The sequence below is a fragment of the Myotis lucifugus genome, unplaced genomic scaffold, assembly GCF_000147115.1.
Source record: "Myotis lucifugus unplaced genomic scaffold, Myoluc2.0 scaffold_5, whole genome shotgun sequence".
Taxonomy (NCBI): domain Eukaryota; kingdom Metazoa; phylum Chordata; class Mammalia; order Chiroptera; family Vespertilionidae; genus Myotis; species Myotis lucifugus.
This window is the reverse complement of record NW_005871053.1, coordinates 19,629,912-19,654,324: the sequence shown is the minus strand read 5'-3', so window position 1 is coordinate 19,654,324 and position 24,413 is coordinate 19,629,912. Positions and strand designations below refer to the sequence as shown.

The 24,413-nt window shown below is 38.0% G+C and overlaps 1 protein-coding gene, 1 long non-coding RNA gene and 1 pseudogene across 2 annotated transcripts in view; 2 read left to right on the top strand and 1 right to left on the bottom strand.

The window, feature by feature from the left end:
* Nucleotides 1-20,169, bottom strand: part of BAZ2B (bromodomain adjacent to zinc finger domain 2B) — a 258,012-nt gene extending 237,843 nt beyond the window's left edge. Inside the window, 1 exon segment of the mRNA XM_023745704.1 lies at nucleotides 19,980-20,169. The gene's annotated coding sequence lies outside the window, so the exon portion shown is untranslated.
* LOC102423939 lies at nucleotides 8,932-10,134 on the top strand (annotated as a pseudogene).
* On the top strand, nucleotides 18,995-20,846 carry LOC111823588. The gene is made up of 2 exons (XR_002826649.1): nucleotides 18,995-19,181; nucleotides 19,472-20,846. It is a non-coding gene; the product is annotated as an uncharacterized LOC111823588 (long non-coding RNA).
* The last annotated feature ends 3,567 nt before the right edge of the window (nucleotides 20,847-24,413 follow it).

The following is a 24,413-nucleotide window of genomic DNA, read 5'->3' as shown; positions in this document are numbered from 1 at the left end:
GATGGGGGAGGTGGAAGATGGAGAGGGAGAAAGAAACATCAATGTGAGCACAGAACATTGATCAGCCGCCTCCTGAACTCCCCCTACTGGGGATCAAGCCCGAAACCCAGATAATAGCACTAGCAACCTTTTGGTGCACTGGACCACACCCACCAACTGAGCTACACAGGCCACGGCAAGCATCTCCTTTTCATAGCAATAGAAATATTTGCATAGATTCAATAATAATTTGTCCTCCTTTTCATTAGGACATAATTGGACAAACTTATTAAGCAACAAATGTTTTACCTGGAGTGTCACATTTGAGAACAATGCTCATTTAAACAGGTATAACAAGGTTGACTTTACTTATAGATCCAATGCCTACAAAGCCCTACCAGGAAAACTGGCCTGGGCTCTGGCTTATAAGGGCTCAGCCTTACAGGTGATAAGGAAGATCGCTTCACAGCAGGCCAGGAACCTTCAAAATTAGAGGGATATTTAAGGATACTAGTGTAGGTAAAATCTGACAGTATCCTGGGCTTGCTTTTCTACCCTGAGAAAAACAAATTAACAGTGGCTTTTAAGTGTCCTAGCTGAGATTCCTTATGAAAAGTTACAGTCACAGTTAATTTTCTAGGCTCAGTAGTTATACAATTGTATATAGCTTACAGATATGCAAAAACAAACTCAAGGAGCTCCATGAAGTTAATATTCTTGCTGCATCTATGAAAATAATCAGCCATACATCATAATGAGACCAGTTTTTTGTGGGGATCAAGAAAAATCTTTAAGATTATTATGATCACAAACCTCCAAAAATCTTTCCAAAACCTTTTCTTCTAAACAATTCAAACAAAAATATAATTCCCCAATAAACTTAGGAACATGTGGTTACATGTTCCTATAACAGTTAAAAATATAAAATTAAGGCCCTGGCCAGATAGCTCAGTTGGTTAGAGTAGTGCTGATATGCCAAAGTTGCAGGTTCCATTCCCTGTCAGGGTGCGCACCAGAAACAACCAATAGAAGATGGCGGCATAGGTAAACACCGGAAATTGCTGCCTCCCACAACCACTTCAAAATTACAACTAAAAGACAAAACGGACATCATCCAGAACCACAGGAAGGCTGGCTGAGTGGAAATTCAAGAAGGAAAGAGAAAAGCACACTGAGACTCAGAGGAGGTGCGGAAGTAAAGTGCAGAGGTACGGAGGCGCACGTGGAAAGGGCTGGCAACTGAGGACTCGGTTGTCTTTTTCAATCGGCAGGGAGTCTCAAGCTCCCAACGGCCCTGAAATCCAGTTCCGGGCAAGTCTCTGGGGACCCAGACTCATAAGGGGAGAAACTGGACTGTCTGGCATCGGTCGGAACTCGAGGGTGGCTTTCTCTCAGAGGTGCTTGCAGCGATTACCGGGACACTGAGAGGCGGGGCCTCTTAGGGTAGGGCTGAGGACCAGCCATAGCTGTTTGCTCTGCCCTGTTGATCCCCTGAGACCCTGCCCCACCCAAGCTGTGTGCAGAGGCTTTTGCATATGAAAGGCCTGGCCCTTTGCAATCTGAAAATTACCTAACAAACTGCAGCTGGGTCAGAGAGACCCAGAACTTCCAAAAGAAGGACCAAGGCCCCACAGCAGCTTGCATTGCTTCACAGCTGGGCCTCATCTGGGCACCTTCAAATCTCAAACAAAGAAGAGGAATCTGCAGATCTCTCCATAGCTCCTTCTGGGTAGCCTCAGGCAGAGGCTAAATTAACACCTCCTTAGAGATCCAAGAGCCAGTGTACCCAGTGGTCAGAGTGGGACCATCCAGATTACAACTCCTCAGATCCATAAGGGACACACTCAGGGGGCAGACTCAGTGAGCACCAAAGCCCCACTGAAGCAAGTCTTGCCCCAGAAGGATGTCTCTAGCACAGAAGTTCTCCCACTGCAGACACAGCTAATTCTCACAGCCAATTGGCCTGGAGGTCAATTCCTCCCAGTGATACCTACAACAATCAAGGCTTAACTACAATAAGACTGTGCACAAAGCCCACAACGGGGTGCACCAAGAGTGTCCACCTCAGGTAATTGGGGAGGCTGAGCCACTGGGCCCTATAGGACACCTAGCACAGAAAGCCACTCTACCAACACAGGGAAGCAGCCAAATGTGGAGACAAAGAAACAGGTCACAAATGACAGAAATGGAGGAAAGCTAACTACAGGATATAGAGTTCAAAACCACACTTATAAGGTTTTTCAAGAATTTTCTAGAAACCGCCGTAAATTTAGTGAGACCCTCAAGAAATCTAGTGATACCCTCAAGGATATGAAAAAGGACCAACTAGAAATTAAGCATACACTGACTGAAATAAAGAATATTATACAGAGTTCCAACAGCAGACTAGAGGATCGCAAGAATCAAGTCAAAGATTTGAAATATGAAGAAGTAAAAAACACCCAACCGGAAAAACAAAAAGAAAAAAGAATCCAAAAATATGAAGATAGTGTAAGAAGCCTCTGGGACAACTTCAAGCATACCAACATCCGAATTATGGGGGTGCCAGAAGAAGAGAGAGAGCAAAATATTGAAAACCTATTTGAAGAAATAATGACAGAAAACTTCCCCTACTTGCTGAAAGAAATAGACTTACAAGTCCAGGAAGCACAGAGAACCCCAAACAAAAGGAATCCAAAGAGGACCACACCAAGACACATCATAATTATAATGCCAAGAACAAAAGACAAAGAGAGAATCTTAAAAGCAGCAAGAGAAAAAAAGTCAGTTACCTACAAGGGAATACCCATAGGACTGTCAGCTGATTTCTCAACAGAAACTATGCAGGCCAGAAGGGAGTGTCAAGAAATATTCAAAGTGATGAATAGCAAGAACCTACAACCAAGATTACTTTACCCAGCAATGCTATCATTCAGAATTGAAGGTCAGATAGAGAGCTTCACAGCTAAGAACTAGATAAAGTAGTTCATCACCACCAAACCAGTATATGAAATACCTTCTTAAAGGTATCCTTTAAGAAGAGGAAGAAGAAGAAAAAGTTAAAGATACAAATTATGAACAACAAATACACATCTATCAACAAGTGAATCTAAAAATCAAGTGAATAAATAATCTGATGAACAGAATAAACTGGTGAATATAATAGAATCAGGGGCATAGAAAGGGAATGGACTGACTATTCTTGGGAGGAAAGGGGTGTGGGGGGTGCGGGAAGAGACTGGACAAAAATCGTACACCTATGGATGAGGACAGTGGTGGTGGCAGGGAGGGGTAAGGGCAGAAGGTGGGGTGGGAACCGGGTGGAGGGGACCTATGGGGGAAAAAAGAGGAACAACTGTAATAATCTGAACAATAAAGATTTAATTTTTTTAAAAAAAGAAACAACCAATAAATGCATAAATAAGTGGAACAATGAGTTGATGTTTTTCTCTTACCTCTCTAAAATCCATAAAGCAATAAAAATAAAATTAGTTAAGATATACAAATTAAAATGAAGTTATTCCCATTAAGAAGACAATTTAAAAAACAAACATTCTTAGAGTCCAGTGGCAGAAGTATAAAATGGTATAATCCCTTCTGAAAAGCTTTTCTGGTTATATGAAGAAAACCTTAATATCTAAATAAGAGAGCATCCATCTGCATTATCAAACTCAAAAAAAACCACCAAAAAGAGCCAAAACCAGTGGTTGGAACGCCATCATCAAAGAAGAAGCCAGGGAAAAGAACAATATTATAACAAGACTGATTCCACAAACATATACCCCAAGGTACTAAAAGGTACAGATTTTAGGAAATAAATGAGAATATTACATAATGTCCCATCCCAAGAAATATTCAAAGTGATGAATAGCAAAATTAAAGTTTAGGAACATGGAAGGCTTATATGAGAAGTGGGGATCACAAAGATTGGGACCCATGTTCACATAGCAAAAAAACATCAAGGGCTACCTTTAGCCTCATTTTTTTAATTTCCCTCAACCTATTATTAGGGTTGAAAAGGAGCCAGCTTTGCAGGTGATGATCAAATTTGACTAAGCAGACATAAGTAAGCACTGACTCACCATACAAAACTCATAATCCACAGTATTACAGGGTGGCCATTTCCCAACCCCCCCCCCCAACACAGACACACACACACACACACACACACACACACACACATATCTGTCAGTATGCCAAGCTCTCCGTGAAACAGGGGAACTGCCTAAATCAAAGGCTGATCTTCAAACATAAAATCACAGGTGTACTCATAACACAGACCTCAAGAGATTCAGAGAAAAAGTTTTAGGAGAAAACATTTTCGATCTCTATGTATGTTGCCCAGGTCACCATGTTGTTTACCTCAAGTATTAAAAACCAGCAACATCTAAGTATTTTGCAACAAGAGGTAGAAGCAAAACAACAAAAAATTGACAATAGTTTAAAAAGTTGGCCACCAGTTATCTATTTCAACATTCCTTATAATAGAGATTTTACTAGTAGAGTATACAAATGGAAATGTGATATAGATAACAAATGTTGATGGGAAATTGGGCTTAACATGTGCATTAAAGAACAATTTTACTAGCAAAAAAAAAAAAGGAAAAAATCACATGTCAAACAAAAATGGAAAATGTTTTTTAAAATCTAAATAACACCCATGGACACAGACAATAGGTTGGTAAAGGCCTGGGTGGGGGGCTGGGGCAGGTAGAAGGGAAAAAAGGGGAACATATGTAATACTTTCACCAATAAAGATTTAATAATAATCCTATATAATAAAAGCCTAATATGCAAATCGACCGAATGGCGGGACAACCTGTGGAATGACTGGTTGCTATAATGTGCACTGACCACTAGGGGGCAGACGTTCAATGCAGGAGCTTCCCCCAGCCCGCAGGTCCCAGGCCAGCCAAAGCGGGTGCCAGCGGGGGGCTCCCCAATTGCCCCACTGGTGGTGGCGGTGGGGCAATCGGGGCAGGGCCGGCGAAAGGGTAGCACCAGGCCAGCCAAGGCAGGTGCCAATGGGGGCCCCCCCGATCACCCCACCGGTCAACCCGCAGAGGCAGGCAACCAGCGGTGGCGGCGGGGGCCAGGGCCAGTGACCAGGTGGTGCCAGGCTGGCCAAGGCAGGTACCAGCAGAGGCCCCCTGATTGCCCCACCAGTCGCCCCACAGATCAGACCTGATTGCTGACCAAGCCTAGGGACCCTACCCATGCATGAATTTCGTGCACCCAGCCTCTAGTAAAATATAAAATCAAAATAACTGGGCAAGTTAATTTTCACATGTCTGTAAATAAAGAAGTATTAAAATACAAAATAGCCTGGCCAGTGTAGCTCAGTGGTTGAGTATTGACCTATGAACAGGAGGTCATGGTTTGATTCCCAGTCAGGGCACATGCCAGCACTGTGGGCTCAATCCCCAGTAGGGAGTATGCAGGAGGCAGTTGATCTATGATTCTCTCTCATCACTGATGTTTCTATCTCTCTTTTCCTCTCCCTTCCTCTCTGAAATAAAAAAAATATATATATATATGTATATATATTTAAAGCGGTCTTTAAAAAATGCAAAATAATTATAGTAAATGTAATACAAGTATATCATTAATACTTAGAAGAATTTGTAAATATCATATATATACACTAAGATTTCAGTGCAATAACAGGCAAATGTCAAAGAGAAATACAGCAGGTTAAGATACTGACAAAAATGCTCACTCTAGTCACATAAATGCAGATTAAATAAGGTACAACTTTTCACAATGGAATTAGCAAGAACTAAAAATGACGCATATACCCAATGCAATGAAAGTATGGTAAAATAGGTGCAGTTATATATTGCTAGAGAGATATAAACTCATATAATTCTTTCAAAAGCCAAGTTCATAATACATATATTAAGAACCGTAATTATCCCAAGCCCTTGACCTAGTAATTGCATTTCTAGGAATTTATCCCATGAAATAATGCAAACAACAACAAATAAAAGCATTATGCATAAAAATGTTCATAGAAACATTATTTATAAAAGTAGGAAGGAGAGAATCAATCTATCTATCTATATGCACATGTTGCACTATTAGCATTATATTGGGACACAGAGAAGAAGCAAATAACTGTGTGGTGAGGAAGAGGGTTGGAAGGATTTCACAAAAGTAAGTCTTCACAATAGTATTCAAAAATAAGCAGATTTTACCAAGAAAAAAGAAGGGAAATATGAATTGCATACAGAGTACATCGGGTGCAAAATCATGGCATCATGAAATTCTATATTCAAGTATGGCATATCTGTAATATGTTTAGAACATGCTGCTTCCTATCACCCAATGGTTTTCAGAAACTGATGTTTTCCAGTGGTACAAACACACACAGAACAATAAACACAAATATAAAATATTAGGCTAGCTGGATGTGATTATTCATCTATGTATAATTTGATATACCAGGAGGCATGTAAAAGGGTTTTAAAACACAGATGGGAGTTTGTCTTAAGCTAAACTCATCATGAGGTTGTATGATGTATTAGAAAAAACATCTAACTACTGACAAGTGGTAAGCCACAGCCAATCTCTCTAGTTCTCACTTACATCATCTTAAAAGAAGAAAATAAGTGTTCAACTACATCAAATTATTGTTATAGTCATGTGAAATAGATTTGAACATAAGGTAATACAATCTCCTACCTCCACAAACTAGCTCAACCTCATTCCTTTAAATTATTATGTACCTGGTATTTATCCCTCTGCCCATACACCTTGCTACTAGTCTAGTCATTACCAACTGACACCAATTTCTACAATAAACACTGGTCTTTCTTACCATTTAACAGATTTCTTCCAACTCTATCTTTCTAAAACAACTTTTTAATCATGTCACAACTCTGCTTAAAAATCTATTAGCTAACCCAAATTTCCCTTTCTAACTTTCTTATTATTTTCAAACAAATTTTAGGTAGGTTTCCCTCCATCCATTTCTTTGTTCAGATTGCCATTCTAAGATAAAGTATCTACAACCTCCTTTAAAGCCCAACTGAAATTGAACCCCTTTAATTCCAACCATTTTTCCCCTTTACATTTAGAGATATCAATAGCAATACTTAAGCATATGAACTATCCTGAACCATGCTACCTTCACATACAGTATAAACTCATATTATTGGGGGTAGGGGAGTGTGGGTAATATCTAGTCGGTAGGTTGTATTAAAATATAGTAAATATTAACTTTGACATGGACCACACTAGAGATGAATATACTGTTTCTCATTAAGTCCAGATAAGTCCAACACAACCAATCTGACCACTAGCATTAAAACGAGTATCATTTACTGAGCTCCAGATACTCATAGCTGGCCTGCCATTAGGAGCTATGATACACAAAAAATATTTACATTAAGACCTAAGAGCCACATTTACTGTAACACACTCACACTGCAAGAGCTACTGAGGAACAGAAAGCACCTGATTCATGTATCCCACCTAGACCAGAAGTTCACTGAGTAAATGATGGCCATTAAAATTGTTTTTCCTTCCCCACCCCCAGTTATTTTCCTAACATAAATAATTGAATTTCTTTAAGTTAAACTCACAAAAAACAAGACTTGACTCTATGTACAGACTCTCTCTAAATAAATTACGAACTCCTTGAGCATATTACAGGCCATACATTTTATTCTGGGCACCCTGAACTGTTTCCAGTTATTAAGATAGATGCTGACCTGATTCTTGTTTCTCAATTTAGTGATCAATTTATTTAACTAATCACCACTGCCTAATATAAGATTATTAGCACATCACAATAGTACTAAACATGAGAAACTAATAAGCGTTTTTTATTTGTTTCTCTGGGTAACTACAGGATTATTTTTAGCTCACTTGTGAAGAGCTGAGATTACAAATACAGAAGCAAACATGCCAGATACATGTAATTAATTTAGTTGGTACCTCTGGACTTCAGCTGCAACATATCAAACGCTACCTACTTAGAATAAAATATTTGCAATGAGTTGCAAAAAATGACCTAGTTCAAAAGGTGTCTCACATTAAGATGAAAAAGGTCAAATTCAAGGTACTATATGTCATAGCACACTTCATTAAAAAACTAACAAAACCCAGTAAACTCTAATCACTTTCTAGTTGGCCTTTTTTTCTTCTTCCTGAGCATGGCTTCCTCCTACCCTCCCATTTCACACATAGTACAAAAGCACTTACACATTCTTTAAACAAATTCTTTTCTTTTATGAGTTTTGGCAAGTACACCTATGAACAGACTTTCTGGAGAGGGAAGGGGAAGGAGAGCTTTTACCTAACCTGCCAAAGTTACTACATGTTCTCTTCCTGGACCAACTGTTTACTGTTTACACAGCCCTTCCCTAACCCTTTAACTTCCGACTTCAAATCCCCAAGGTCTGATTATAGATAAGAGTTATTTTTTCAACAAGCTTGCAGAAAATATTAATGACAATGCACAGGAATTCAATGTTATGACACTTAGACCACAATGAAGGAAATCTTTATTTTTAATTCTTACTGATTTTAGAGAGAGAAATATGGATCTGAGAGGTACGTCGATCAATTGCCTCTGCTACATGGCCCCACTGGGAATCAAACCCCCAACATAGGTACCTGCCCTGTCCAGGAATGAAACCCTCGACCTTCCAGTGACCTTCCAGTGCACTGGACGCTGTGGACACTGTTCCAACCAACTGAGTCATGCTTGCCAGGGCAATGGAGAATATCTTGATACTCAATTACATAACAATGCTCCACTCCACTTAACCTCATTTAAAAGCCTTCCTTGAAACTGTTTATCCTTTTTGTTGTTCCTACCCACCTCCTAACACTTCCATTAGCTCTGAAGTAGCCCCTCTTTTAAAATAGAGATCTGACCCACAACCTGTCAGTTACTGTTGCCTCACAGACCTATTGCTTGCAGTATGCTACACTAACAAGCCATAAAAGGAGAAACTGGGGGAAGCCTTGTGGAGGTCAGAGTAGAAGCAGGTGTGAGTGGGTCCGGCAGAAGGAGACATGGCTGCCAAAGTGTTTGCATCCATTGGCAAGTTTGGCCTGGCCTTAGCCGTTGCGGGAGGCGTGGCGAACTCGGTCTTGTATAATGTGGATGCTGGGCACCGAGCTGTCATCTTTGACCGGTTCCGTGGAGTGCAGGACATCGTGGTGGGGGAAGGGACTCACTTTCTCATCCCTTGGGTACAGAAACCGATTATCTTTGACTGCCGTTCTCAACCCCGTAACGTGCCAGTCATCACTGGTAGCAGAGATTTACAGAATGTCAACATCACCCTGCGCATCCTTTTCCGTCCGGTCGCTAGCCAGCTTCCCCGCATCTTCACCAGCATCGGAGAGGGCTATGCCGAGAGCGTGCTGCCCTCCATCACCACAGAGACCCTCAAGTCAGTGGTGGCTCGCTTTGACGCTGAAGAACTCATCACCCAGAGAGAGCTGGTCTCCAGACAAGTGAGTGACGACCTGACCGAGCGAGCCGCGACCTTCGGGATCCTCCTGGATGACGTGTCCTTGACGCATCTGACCTTCGGGAAGGAGTTCACAGAAGCGGTAGAAGCCAAACAGGTGGCCCAGCAGGAAGCGGAGATGGCCAGATTTGTGGTTGAAAAGGCTGAGCAGCAGAAGAAGGCAGCCATCATCTCTGCTGAGGGCGATGCCAAAGCCGCCGCGCTGATCGCAGACTCGCTTGCTACAGCGGGCGATGGCCTGATCGAGCTGCGCAAGCTGGAAGCCGCGGAGGACATCGCCTACCAGCTCTCCCGCTCTCGGAACATCACCTACCTGCCGACTCCCCCAGTGAGGCCTGCCCTGCCCGCACCTGCTCCGCCCCGTGGCCACAGCCCTGAGGATTCTTATCATTGTGTTCCTTCTGCCCCTACCCCAGAATCACTGTGAAATTTCATCATTGGCTTAAAGTGAAGGAAATAAAAGTAAAATCACTTCAGACCTCTAAAAAAAAAAGAAACACATCATCCTGAGACTTACAGACTGCTCCCTGATTTGTTTCAGATCCTCAAGATGAGCTTTCCTGCTTTTTTTTGTCACTATAATGGTTTATGTTAATAATCTTTCTTACAAGAAGTTCCAAAGTATGTTTCAACCATCCTATATAATTAAAGGCTAATATGCAAATCACCCAAACGATGGAACAACTGGTCGCTATGATGAGCACTGACCACTATGGGGCAGACGCTCAATGCAGGAGCTGCCCCCTGGTGGTCAGTGTGCTCCCCTCGGCCAGAGGCCCTGAGCCGGGCTCATGGCTGGCGAGCACAGTCGCAGTGGTGCGAGCCTCTCCTGCCTCCATGGCAGTGCTAAGGATGTCGACTGCCAGATGTCCGACGGGAGCCAGCCTAAGCCATCAGTTGGACATCCCCCGAGGGCTCCCAGACTGCGAAAGGGCGCAGGCCAGGCTGAGGGACCCCCCTGAGTACACGAATTTCATGCACCAGGCCTCTAGTGTCATCATAGAAACCAGAAAAGATGTAAGTATGGCTTCTCTCTAAACTCAGACACAAAATAGCCTTCTATTTCCACCTTTTACTTACCTCAAAACTCATCATCATACAAGATAACAAAAAATGATTATGTAAAAGTTTTAAGGTTTTCTTCTGAATATTTCTTGCAAGCAAATGTTCATCACAATATTGCAAATAAGGAAAGTAAAACCAATTTCATTATCTTAGTACAGCAATAATAAAGTTAGGTAAAGACTAACCACTGAAAATAAGACCTTGTACATTTATGTTTGAATTTTTTTTATCTTTCCTTGTCATGCTCTCTATTTTTAGTGTGATTTCTATTATTAGTGAAATTCAGGACTAATGTAATTACAAGTTATTGTCCGTCTTCATTCATCCAAAGGAACTAAAAAAAAGTAGAAGAATTTTTTGAGTCAGTTATCAAATCCCCTTGGAAATTGAGAAAAGGGAAAGCAAGGTGATATTCTCCCTGCTCAATGTTGTTAGCAGATATGACCACACGTTCAAGAAAAAACATTTATAAAAGCACAGGAAAAGAACAAAATAGGAAATAGTTCTGGTTAATGCCATGTGAAACACAATATTTTGAGTAACTTTGACCAAAAAGGGCAGTTTTGTCTATTTTAACCTGCCTTTACAAACAACACCTATCATTGAAACTGATTAACCCACCTTCTCTAGAGAAAGCTACGCAATCAATTGTGAAAGCTATGGAGAAAAAAGAAGATCCCATAACATTTTCTTTTCTTTATAGGAGAAGTGTGGAACAGGGTGACCTTAAAAAGGTTGCAGAACCACAACCACTCCCAGTGCCCAGTGCTTTGTCATATAGGGGACTCATGGTGTCCTTTTTTGGATCTCTGAATATTCAGTTTACTCATTCTTCTTGGTATAATTCAATGCTACTTAAACCAAAGAGCCTTTCTAATGATTCCAACCAGTAGTTATCTCTGCCCTATTCTGAGCTTTCACAAATTTTAATCCACAGTTCTTCAAGATTATGTTTGAAGACAGCATTGTTTTAACATGACGAATGAAGGTAGCTGCCCCCCCCCCCTTTCCCCTTTTATTATACTAAAACAATGAGTATACCAAATACCTGTGATTCTCCTGTGGTTGTCTTTAGTTAGTCGATTCATTTCTTAAGTAATGGCTAAATTGTCTACTGTTTTATTGGATTACTAGTATTTTTAAAATTGAGTCCATTACCTCATATTTCTTTTTTATATAAATACTAGAGGCCTGTTGCACGAAGAGATTCATGCAATAGGCCTTCCCTTCCCTTGGCTGCTGGCACCAGTTTTCCTCTGGCACCCAGGACCCAGGCCTTCGCTCTGGCTGGGCTCCGGGCTCTGGGCCCCCCCAACCCCCCCACAGCCATCAGGCCTCACGGCTCTGCTGATCCCGGGGCCGTGAGGTCTCGCGGCTAGGCTGATCCCCAAAACCTTCATTTTGGTGAAAATATAAGATCCCCAAAACCTTCATTTTGGTGAAAATATAAGGTCTTCTGTCCATCTGATTTATCAAGTGGGAAAGGGAGGGAAATTAGATTTATTTGAATTTTACTCCCTTTTATTTCCATAGCTTATTCTGTGATGAGATGCTAAAGAGCAGGGAAATAGCTGAAGGGACAATAGTCAAAGGGAGAGAAAAAAAGGGCATAGAATAATTCACAAAATGACTAATTTAACCTCAAATAATGGCAAGTTAACTATATATATAGTTATTACCCTACACAACTCAAAACTAAAATGTACCATGTCGTCCTTTAATAACCTTTGAATTTATTATTTGAAAAAAAGTACAGCCTACCATCAGCTAGATTAAATTTGGCCATATATTCTGTTATATTACTAACATATCCAGCCATTTGTGAAGCCAAGAAAGAGTAAAATGTACTCTTAGGACTGGTACTCAACCTTGAAGTGCTGAAAGCTACTTTATCATCTGGTGTGGAGACAAACACATGCATGCACATGTGAACCTAACACTATGTTGTGTGGAAAGCTCAGCATAATCACCGTCATTGTAAATCACTGAGGTATCCATTCCTTTTAACATACACAAATCAAGGCAGAGCTAGAGCTCCCTGTGATTCCTACAAGGATATCTGAATCACATTTAACTTTTTTCTCCTTCCGCTCTTCTCACTGAAAGCTTGAAATGTGGAAGGTATTTTCCTCTCCCACAACATGCAGGAAACTATCATAGCACAACTAGTTTACACATTATCATTTAAATGTTGTAAGACCACAGTTGTGCTTAATATTCCAGATATGACCCAGAAAGCAGAAGAGATCTCATTAGATTCCTTCTAAAAAATTAGAGTTATCTTTCTAGTTTTATGTTTAGCATTATCCTAATCCAATTATAATGTCTTGATTTTCCTTCCCATTTTGCCTTACAGCACTCATAAACTAAAAGTAGTCACTTTTCTGCATATTGGATGAAATTGTTTTATAGGCTAATCAATTACAGTTTCCTAAAACTACACATAACTATAAAATATAGTATTTTCAAATCAAAGATAATTCAGTTATTTATCTATGATCAAAGTCATAAAACATAATTTTCCAAAAATTATAATGGTTGTATAATCTAGATTTGTTTGGTTTGGGCCAAGATGAGATACATGATGGGTAATATATTAATGACCTTTTACACTTGGTTCCTCCAAAGCTTCTTCATTTTATTCAGCATTTAGTTTAAATTATTTTAAATTGAAGCTGTTCTATGTTGCAAACACAGCTAAAATGAAGAGCTTCTGTGGCAGCAGTGACCAGATTTTAAATGCAGGTAGATCAATAAAAAAAAAAATCCACCAAGCACAGGCTCCATGTGTGAGTGGAATGGTTTATAATAGCTTGCAAATGACTATGTGCTTGCTGTAACCAGCTGTTCTTAAATTATGAATATGCAACCACTTCATGTTAAAGCCAAATCCCTGCCCTATTTCTACAGAGAAATCCCAGTAGTTTTGCTTGTTCTACATGTTAGCTCTGTTAAGGATACAAATAGCAGTAAGCTTCGGAACAAATAGGACCAAACTATTGGCATTTCATGCACTGGGTCCATTATCACAGCAGGGGATGTCAATCATTGGGACATTCCTATAACAGCTCAGGCAATATGACAATGATCTTGTAGGGGGAAAAAAATCAAAATCTCTGCAGCATACTCAAAGTCCTGACAACCTAATGCTTTCTTACTTCAGCCAATCAGATTGTCAAACCTGACCTACTAGAAGACTTGCATCAAGCTTGAAACATTCAAAAACATCAATCATAAAAACAAAGACAGGACATTGAATTATACAGTATTAACCTCCAGGGTTTGCATACAAAGACCTTAGATTTATTTATGTCCCAGTGAGTTAAGAGCTTCAGTACACCGTTCTTTACACCAAACTGACTGCCAATTTGATGAACCTCTCTGCCCTCAGCAGGAGTGCACCGTCTTTGATTAATGAGTGCATGCTTGTGGAAAAGTGTTAAGAGGAGAAAACAGAGGAAAAACACACAATTATGTCCACATATAGCTTAAGTACCAATACAACCACCACCTTCCAAACAAATGCTCCTTTTTCCTTATGTACACATGCATACATGTGAAGAAACCAAATTAGTAAGGGTTCTTATCTATATATCACCTTCATTATTAGTATTATTTCTAACACAATTTTTATTTTGAATGAAAAGCATTCAAAAACCAAAGTACAGGTCAAATTTCATATATTATAAAAATAACTACTGTTAAACCTCACCCAAGGATATTTTTTTTTCCCATTGATTTTTCAGAGGATGGGAGGGAGGGAGAGAGACAGAGACATCCCGCACTAGCACGACTGGGGCGGGGGATCGAAGCCTGTAACGCAGTGGATCTCAACCTTCCTAATGCCGCGTCCCTTCAATACAGTTCCTCATGTTGTGGTGACCCCCAATTTCATTGTTACAAACTGAACATAATTAAAGCATAGTGATTAATCACAAAAACAATATGTAATTATATATGTGTTTTCCGATGGTCTTAGGCGACCCCTGTGAAAGGGTCATTGGACCCCCAAAGGATTGAGAACCGCTGCTATAATGGAAGTATTTCCCTTGATGGGAACCGAACCCGGGAGCTTTCAGTCCTTGGGCCAATACTCTAACCACTGAAAAAACCTGCTAGGTCTACACATAACTATTTTAAAAAACAAGTTGAAAACTCCCTATCTTGTACAGTAATTTTTGAAATATGCCTCATATTCTTTAAAAAGCCTATTCATTTTGAAAACTCAATAATTAACTTACAAATATAAGGACTATTAAATATTTTATATCTCAAACTGTATTGATTTGTCACAAATCATATAGCATTCAAAATTGATTTAAAAGTCATGAAAATTCATTTTATTTTTCTTTCAGCAAAGATGTCAATATTTTATAACTCCATATGTAACTGTAAATTAATTAAATATATTTATTGCCCAAAATATCAAAGTTAATATAAATTAAAATACTTATAAATTAAAGTTTTAAGCTTTTTTTGACTCTTGTGATTAGAACTGCCCTCCTTTACGAAACCCAATGAGGAAAAATTCCTACTTAAATTATGGGGTACTAAAAGTAAGCTAAGAATTCAGATTTCTTTAAAAATTTTTTCATTTACTATATAACTCAATTTTACACAATTTAACTTGAGACTATCTGCATTGACACAAATATGTTATGAGTAAATGTATTTCTTAAAAATTTTATCACAGGCTAAGGTAATGATTTTCTTTTTAAGAAACTATGTGGCTGTTATATAGAAGGGTGGAGAAAGCATATTACCTCAATATAAATCTTAACTTTAGTCTCAGTAATGTATGATCTATAAACTTACGATTTCAGGAAACTATAATCCTGGAATCACTCAACAGTGTATGATAAGTGTTTAAAATGTATTTATTTTGTATAGTAAGTCTTTTAATGGGATTTAACTCAGCAAATTATATATTCTAATCATCAATTTTACACTTTAAGTATTTTAAAAGCAAACTATTTTATCTGAAATATAAATTTTATGCTCTGAAAATCTGTTTAAATGTATAATGTATTTAAAGATTTAAAAATTAAAAGTCAATAAATATTAGGACTAGAAAAATCTTTTAACAGTAATAAACTACATTATATCTTTAAACTTATCATCCTAAAGTCTTCTTGCAGAAAAGTTCATTTTTTTTCCTGTTGGGATTATCACTGTTTTTCCTCTTTCCTTCTTATCTCTTCTCCCACCAAGATGAAAAAGGCAGCAAATAATCAGAAAAAATAGAGGCTAGGCACCAAAAGAATGACCATTTTAGTACCACAGTTTGACAGTTGGAACTATCAAAAAAAGTTATTAGTGAAATAAATATATGATTTCAATTTTTTAAATAATTAAATGACAATTATTTAATAATATCTTCATTACTTTATAAAGAAAATTAAACACAAAGCTGCCCATTTCCTCAACAATTCTTTTCTGAATATCTTCTTCAACAAAAGTTTAAACAAATATTTAATCAAATTACTAAATATTTGTTAAATAAAGCACAATATTTTTAAAACCTCATGGTATGAAATATTTAACTTTATAATTTAAAAATCTCATAAAATACCTAACTAGGTAATTTAAAGAGTACCTCAGGATATCAAGTACATTAAATGTCATTAAACCTTGATGACACAATTTTATCTAGGAGTCAAAATCACCACATTACTTAGTTTGTGATAAATCATATCTTCTTTTGGTAGTTCTAGCAAGGACTAGGTTAAAAACACACACACACACACAAAAACCACCTCAAATAACAACTTAAAATCTCTTTCTTTGAGAAATCTTTAAATCTAAAAGTAATCAAGTTTTAACACATACTTTCACTAATTCAAGGAGATGAGACAGAAAAAACATGAACTTTCAAGCAACTGTGATATCCTACATCTTGTATAGTAACACAAAAGTAGCAACAAAGACATTAACAATTGCAGTTCAAGCTGGGAGTGACTGTTCTGTTTCAATTCAATGACACCACTAATGGCTTCTTAGCAGCTCCATGAAATCAACCAGCTGTCAAGTTGATGCATCAGAAGGAACAGTTATGCACTCCCATAAGAAAAAGCAACACATCAGGATGTTGGGCAAAACATCTGCTCCTTTACAGTGCAGTTCTAATAAACATGCAAACAAAGAAATAGGAGAAAGGGCAACAGTTCTAAAATTCCAAGGTTTCCATTACAGTCATATGAATTTTAAATAAATGGTTCATAAAAATAAAAACAAATTTCTGCCAAGTTGGATACTTTAAATTATTCCCTATCTTTTGAAAATGCTAGTTATAACTACTCAGATACTTCTAGAAAGGCAAAAACTACATTAAAAAAATCTTTACATTTTAAAAATTGAATGAACTATATTCACCAAGTAAAATCATTATCATGTTATGCACAAAACTCAAATATTAATACTAAAATATATTCTTCATTTAATAAGTACTTAGTTAATTATGTCAACAGTAAGTCTAATAAGTGCATTTCCAAGACTGAATAGTCTAAAAATATTTTTCAGTAGTGTTTGAAAGACTTAAATGTGTTATACTTCAATATTAGTTTAACATATGAGAACAGTAAAGGTATTATTCTCTGGATTTTAAAATAAGTACCTACTTCTCTCCAAACCATTACATGATTACAACAGTATTAAGTTCTCATAAATAACTTCCTATGTTTAAAACATACAATTTGATTTCCTAAAAAAATAAACTTATTTGTCATCATAGGCTTAAAATAATTTTACATTTAACCATTCATTTCAAACATTTGTAAAATCTCACTTTTTTCTATCTGACACAAGTGCCTCGATGTTGCCCAAATTATTGATTATGCAGCACAGTGACAATGTGTATAGTGTTTACAATAGGTATGAGACATCAAATATATTTAACTACCATTTTCTTAAACTGCTTATCCTCTGTTGCTTGCCATTTGTAATCTGCCAAATCTTCTAGTCCTTTGTTGCATGTATAATTTAGAACCATCTGTTCTATGTGCTTATAACTATTTAAACATTTTTACCTACCTACAATTCACATAAATGGCAGACATTCACTTCAGTCAAGCTTTCTATATAGCATTTTACATAAAGCAAATTCCTAGATAAAAAGCATAGCAGATAACACCAAAGAAGACTGCTACAGAGATAAAACATACCACATACAAGTTTTTATGTCTTAGACAAACCTTTTCATGTATTCAGAATTGTTTCTATTATTTTTTTTTAGTTAATTGTAGTCAATGTTTTTCCCCAACCCAGAAGACAAAGAGAATGCAAATTAAATACAGACAGTTTCATGTCCTTGTTAGAAGAGAAGTAAATATGCTGACTGCAAATGACTACAGGAGACAGAATTCCACTTTCCCATTCAATTTACAGTGCCTCTTATTTATATACCAGTCAGTGTATCATTAAGTTTGATCATGTGACCAACTGAACTTTTGTGAGGTGAAAAACTATTTTAGACAAGCAAATTTAAACAACACTGGTTTTTATTGTTTATCTTTTCATAATGGCTGACAGGGCTTATAGCTTGAGGTTATAAAACATATTTTAAAATCAATTCTGTATTTTAAATACTAACCACATTTTCACCAGTCGTTTGACTTAATATCTGCTACTAAATTTTAAAAGGATCCAGTATCTCCAAGTATTTTCAATGGTTATATATTTTCAAAATATAAACGCATATGTATAAAACAGAGTAATTACAAAAGGGAATCTAGGTAATCTAAAATAAGTATACCTAAATATTAACCAAACTGATTAAAGAAAATTCCACAGCAGAGAGTGAGGTAAATAAAAAAGGGATTACGCAGATTAAAAATAACATTTGAAACCCTCAAAGAAGAAAAAGCACGTAGACAAAAAAAGCTAGGTGAATATCAACTGACACTATAAAACTTTACACCATTTTTTTTTGCACAATTTTCCACCTGTTACTAGATCATACAATGTGTAGACATTTAGGTTCATTTTTGAGAAGAGAACACAAAAATAAACAGTACAACTTATCGTTAATCAGTAAGAGACACGGTCCTTTAAAACGGGGGGGGGGGGGCCGAAAAATTTACTCTTGGGACAAATACCCAATAAAGTTTACATGACGTCACTGAGCCCCTGAACATTCCCTAAACTTTGAGTCTTATCCAGACACACTTTTTGCCTCTCTAAGGCTTCTTCCCCTTCCTCAAAAATAAAAAAAAAAAGAGAGAGACTTGGGAATAAAAATTGCCCAAGATGGCGAAACGCTTGTTGTTTAGAGGGCAGAGGGAAAAAAATGGAGGATATTGTAATATACACAAAGGGATAAATTTCCACAACTCGGCCAAGGGCTGCAGCTGCTTCTCCCTTTACAAGGAAGCAAACACAAAAGATAAAGACGCAGAGCCAGAAAAGAAGGGAAAATCGCCCGACAGCAGGGCCAGCTCTGCCTCTCCCAGCATTTCCTTCCTCCCCAAGTCCCAATTCTGGGGTTCGTGGAACTACTCTAAGGGGAGGGGAGCCGCGAAAGGGAACGGGGGGAGGGGGGCATGAGGATGAAAAGAGCGAAGAAGAGTTGAGAGCTGGCGGCGGCTCCCGGGGAGAACTGCTCCGAGAGACATTACTGTGGGAAAGCTAGGCTCCTCTAGCCCCGTGTGTGCCGACAAATAGACCTTCCAGGTATTTCCCAGTGCCACCTGCCCCCCACCCCCACCCCGGCTCGTTTCTGTCAACTCCAGAGCTCCAGGCTACACGGGGAAGAGCCAGAGGCCCGAACTGGGGGGTGGCAGGCGCAGCTAATCGGTCCTGCAGGAAAGAGGGGGCGGAGGCAAAAAAGGGCAGCAGTAGGCGGACAGGGTGGGGGTGGGGGGAACCTCGCAACTACCCCGGCGAGAAGGGGGGCAGTGGATATTCCCGGGTTGGAACAGCGATCTCCACAAGGCCAGAGATTGTTTTTTTTTTTAACTAAGCAAAACTGTTGGCGGCGACCTGAGCGCTGGGAGCCGAAGGAAGGAAGAAAGAGACGCCAGCCGGGCGGCCGAGCGGGGCGGCCGGCACAAAGGAGGCGGACTCGCGGCCGCAGCTGCCCGCGCCGGGGAGGCACGGCCCGCGGCCCTGCTGGACCGAAGTCCCGCACCGGCAGCTAGGAATAAAGTTTACGTTCTCCTGAGACCGCACCCCCCCTCCTCCCACCCAGGACCGCGCATCTCCGCGTCCTGCTCCCCCAAACTCCACTCGGGACCCCGAGCACCACCCCAGCCTCGCAGCCAGCACAACAAAGAGACACACCGACCGGCGAGCGTAAACAGCCGCGGCAGGGCGAGCAGGGCGGGCAGGGCGAGCGCCTCGAGGTAGCGACTCCGGAGTCTCCCCGGCTCGCCGGAGCGTAGTTTCTCCTTTTCTGTTTCAACCAGCCTTACAACACTGGGAATTTTCATTTTCACCCGCGCCCCTCTTACCCGAGGATTTTTAACTCACCTTTACTTTCGAACTGAGTTGCGGTGGATGGGATTTTTGTCTTCCCCGGATGGTTGAAGGTTACGATTTTTGTTTTTTTGGAAAGCCCAACACCTCCTTATTCCTGTGATTATTTTTTCAAGAAAAGTAGAGAGTTGGAGTGGAGGTGAGACTGGTGATCGGGAAAGCCCTGGACTCCCTCCTTCTCCGTCTTCCGCCTCGCTCTCTCTGATTAGTTCCTATCCAGCAGCAGATTGAAGCAGGAGATGATTCTTCTCAAGGTTTGTTCAGCAGCTTCACTTCTAGGCGAAGGCTTCATGAACCAAGTGACGTCAACCAACAAGGCTTCTCTCTCTCTCCTCTCTCTAACAATGAAAGTTGCTGTTAACAAGGGAAAAAAGAGAGAGAATTGTTTATACCATTTCACTTCCAATAATAAATGACCTATCAGCTCCTAAAGGAGCCAAGGGAGGGAGGGGGTTGCTTCTTCTTCTCAAGGATACTGTAGCTTTAAGTTTGCACCGTTCCTGGTCCCAGGAAAAAGTTAGGAAACTTCATGTTTTGTTTTGCTTTGCTTTTAAAAGCAGAGAGGACAGAAAATGAGATCGAAAACGGAATTTTTCAAAAACGTAAACTGGAGAATAGGGAACATAGATTAACCATTTCCACCTAAACTTTTTTGTCCGTAAACTCAGAATTCGGTTGAAGTCCACAAGCCAACTAAATTAATATGCCAAGAATTCGTGGGTGTTTGGAAATCAAAATAAAATAAAAAGAAGGACGCAAGATTGTCCCGGGATTAAACGCTACTGCCCTAACACGGGCAAGTTAAACTGTAATGTTTATGCATGGAGTTAAAATTTAAATAAAACATTTTAAAATAGTAAACCGTTTTAAATTTATAAATTAAAACTGTAAAAGGTAATCTCAATAGTAGCTCCCTCCTCCTCCCAATTTCTGAGAGGTTAAAGTGGGGGATAGCTAATTGTAGGAATTGAACACTTGTAAAAATATCAAATTAAGTAAGACTACTGGTAGCCCATTGCTCCATCTTTAAACTACACACGAGGCATGCTATTTGTCTACTCCAAAAATTTCCAACTTTGTTTTTTACCCTACTATTTTTCACAATTCCAACATCCTGAAATCAGTAAAGTTAAACTAAAGGTAAAGTACAGCACATTCTCTCTTCCTGCACACACTCCATAGTTTCTTAAAAATTATTTTAAAAGAAGTCTTTACCTTGGTAATGCTCTATTACTCAATATGATAAATAATTTTTAAAATTTTCATTGAGGTGTTTTTCCCCCCAAAGCACATTAAAGTCTCCAAATTCATATAATTAAAAATTGCATAATTTAATTTTCAGGATGAAGAGCAAGGGAAAGGCAAGCTTTAGAAGAATAATTTGACTATATATTCATACATATATATATGTGGATAAATGTATCTTAAAAGACGCTATTGTTTTATGTTTCCTCTTCAGCCACTGGCTGTGAGTTTAATTGTGCTGGAGGATCTTCATTAGTATTAACACATGGGGAGATTTCACAAAGCTGCTTCATTAGGGGGAAAAAAAAGAAAGCTTGGCAGACTAGGTCTTTTTGCATGCACTGAGAATGTCAGCCTTACCTCGGTCATTTGTAACATAATAAGTGCAAGTACAATGATTGCAATGCTGAAGCACTGGGGGAAGGGTGGAAATACTGCCTGTCTAATAGGGATATCTGAAAAGAAGGCTGCTCATTACATAGTAAAATATATGCTAAAAATTAGTGAAGATGATGGCTCAGGAGACTGATGCTAAATAAATTAATGTGCTGATATGTTTTTAATTATTATTTTTGTAGTAGTTTATTTCATTCTCAGGATTCACATTGAGCAGCAAAGCTTGTGCTAGCACTTATTGATTTTTTTCCCCTGCCACATTCCCGGAATACAGATTTTAATCATTTCACTACACCACACTCAGTAATTTCATTAAAAACTGGAACCTTCCATCCCAGAAAAGCATTTAATTTCAATGACATACAATTTCTCTCTTAGCAGAAAACTGTCTGTACAGTAAAAGCTGGCCTAAGGTTCAAATGCATAATTTAATCCTGAGTTTTCCATGCTCTGCATTCCTTTGAAGCTATAATTTGAGTAACTACCTAATAACTATAATAAGGACAATAATTTCCTTTAATATATTATTAACTCATATTTAATTAACTCAGAGGCCAAGCTCTGTACATGTATGACTGGGTCAACCGTTCTACAATTTCAAAATTTACTAATATTGTTCCAGAAAAAATATAGATTAAAATATAAGTGTAAATACTAGCATTTAGATATTCTGTAGAAACTAACATGCAAAAAAGTTCATGCATGTTTATATACTAGAGGTCATTACTCATATAAACAGTATTTTAAAACAATTGGAAGTAAACAAGGCCTTCCCTAATATTTCTATATATAAAGTATTATAATAATATTTCAGCAATCCCTTTCTGATAGTTTATGCAATCACTAGCATAATTGTTAAAAACATTCAATTTTGAAAGGATAAAAAAGGGCTAGATTCAAGTCTCAATTTTCATAAAGAATTCCTTTAAAACATTTTTTAAATTACCTTAAATGGCATATTTGAATAGCTTGAATAACTAAGAATATATCTTTTTTTAAAAAATTTGAATCTATTGGAGTGGTATTAGTTAATAAAACCATAAGGTTTCAAGTGGGCAACTCTATATAACACATCATCTGCAAACTGCATTATGCACTCACCACCCAAAATCAAGTCTCTTTCCACCACCATTTATTCCTCCCTTTGCCCTCTTCCACAAGGATATATCTTTTACTTGAATATTCTTTAAAATATACTGCAAAGCATGGTTCAATTTTTGGTTCAAATAATATTTTGAAATAATATTGGACTTAAAGATGGCACGTTAGTTTTCCAAACAATTGGTTTTATGAGGACATTTAATTTACATTGCCTGGTTTTTAAAGAAGAAACCTCTGGGGAAAATATTTGACATAATAAAATTCACTTGTTAATTTAATGTTTAGATATATGGCTAAGAAATAGAAAAAATGGTACACATGTAATGAAAGGGGTTAACTCATACAAAACTTATATTTAAAAAAAAAACTCCTAAAAGAATTAAAAAACAAAAACAAAACAAAACAAAAAAAAAACTCCTACCATTCTACTAGGTAATTTTAGACCACAGTTCAAAAAGTTTTTTAAACAGTATGTACATATATTTTCAAGTTGAAGCCACAAACAAAACAAAGTTGCCTTTTCCTTGGTTAAATGATGAAGGAACTTAAAATAAAAGTGTCCTCAAAATGTTGGTATTAAAAGTGGTGATAGTGAAGAACTTGATTTTAGTGTCTTTAAAATATTTTTAAACTATTTTTTTATCATTATCAAGGGCTACTTATATAGTTTGGAAAATATTTTTGCAACATTCTCAAAGATGAAATGCAGTTCAATGTAAATCAATGAATTAAAAAAATAATTGGCAAATGAAAAAGTCACATAGATTGATATCTAAAATTCGTAAGATGAATTCCTATATTTGAATAAAATAAAGCTTCAGTTTTTATACTAAAATATATCAAATAATTTGGTAATTAAAATAATTTTCCTAATCTATACTTTTAAAACTGTCTTTTAAAAAGAATGGTATACTAGAAATTTAAAACTGAATTACTCCAATATTTGATACCCTCTTACTAAGAAGTTGTGCTTAATTCTTTTTTAATATGATTCCTTCCCTTTTTTCATGTTATCACATTTGATTGTCTGAGAAATTACAACATAGTCATAGAGTTGAGGGGGGGAAAAACAAAATAATTACTAATCGTTATAAAACAACTTGGCTCCCACAGCACTTAATCTTCTGCCTACAATCATCATTTAAATTAGTACTTCATCATGTACAGAATTGTAAAAGAATTAAATGATCAAACAGATCCTTTCCAATATTACTGGTAATTATCTCTATATGATTTACACCTATCCCACAGACTAATTATGCCACCACTAAAGACTCAATTGTTGCACTTTCTTCTTTAAAGCAGCATCTATTTTAGGACCAAGACAGAAGTTCATAAATAGGTAGATATAAAAGTAAAGATGGATATCTCATTTATCACGATAGGTATTGCACATGAACCTTCAAAGAGTAAGGAATTGCCCTGAACAGAGAACAAAGTCTAGGAAGGCTGACTACAAAAAGTCCAAAGAATGAGAGTTCTAAATAGGAGAACAAGCTGGCCACTGCCATGTCTTATTCCTGTTTCATTGGTACAGACTAATGAAGCTTTATTTGTTTGTATTCATTGAACAAACATTTGAGTGCTTGCTATATCCTGTGCACTCTGCTAGAGGCTGGAAAACATGAAAAGCTCACAGTCTGGTTGATGTTGAAAGTGTGAAATTCCTGGGAGATTAGAGACTTA